Source organism: Penaeus monodon, chromosome 21 (assembly GCF_015228065.2).
Source record: "Penaeus monodon isolate SGIC_2016 chromosome 21, NSTDA_Pmon_1, whole genome shotgun sequence".
Classification (NCBI taxonomy): Eukaryota; Metazoa; Arthropoda; class Malacostraca; order Decapoda; family Penaeidae; genus Penaeus; species Penaeus monodon.
The window spans coordinates 14,404,159-14,404,900 of NC_051406.1; the positions used below are offsets into that span (position 1 = coordinate 14,404,159).

General features: G+C 36.7%; 1 protein-coding gene across 1 annotated transcript in view; it reads right to left on the reverse strand.

Moving 5' to 3' along the window:
- LOC119586257 (SNF-related serine/threonine-protein kinase-like) overlaps nucleotides 1–742 on the reverse strand; it is a gene marked incomplete in the record, with an annotated part of 91,676 nt that overhangs the window by 10,037 nt on the left and 80,897 nt on the right.

The window sequence follows — 742 nt, forward strand, 5'->3', positions numbered from 1 at the left end:
CCTAGATTATCTTCTCTCTACTCCCCTAGTAACCCTGTCACTTTATCTGTCACTCACTCACAGACGCATCTTAATAGGGCTGTCTTTACTTTCATCCATAATACTGTAAGAAATACAGCTTACAAACATTATCAATTGCAAAACGTTTTAAGTATTCAATCAAGTATAACCCACTTGACTAAGATGATGCCCCAAAATTCCTCTCTTTATAATATGTCCAAATTTCCTTTCTTATTTCGAGGAATCAAAGGGGAGTGTCCGTTGCAGATTCGTTGGCGAGCATGCAACTTTCCAAAGCCCCGCCCACATCTCACTAGCCCTCCAATCTGTAGTAAAGTATTGAGCCAAAAATCTCCATCAATGCTATGGCTAAAATGCTGTGCTCTGTAACCAACACACATGTAGTAAACTGTTCTTCACTTTTAATCTGTTCTTCTAAACCAACTATAAAATATGTGAGGGAAAAAAAAAAAAAAAATACAATCTAGCAAGGCAAAATCTCCTACTTGATAAAAGCGATTACTGCAAAATAATTATGTGGATAGAATAATACTCTACTGATGTATAAATACACAGAAATATATTTACCTAAGAACAAAAAAAGTACTCAGACACCAAGACTGACAGCAGGATAAAGCAGCTATGATGTGTGCATACATGTGAATGTCACTATCAAGACTGTGTCTCCTTAGCCCCTATACTGATAAGAATGCTAAAGATGACTCTTCCCACTGGATAACTT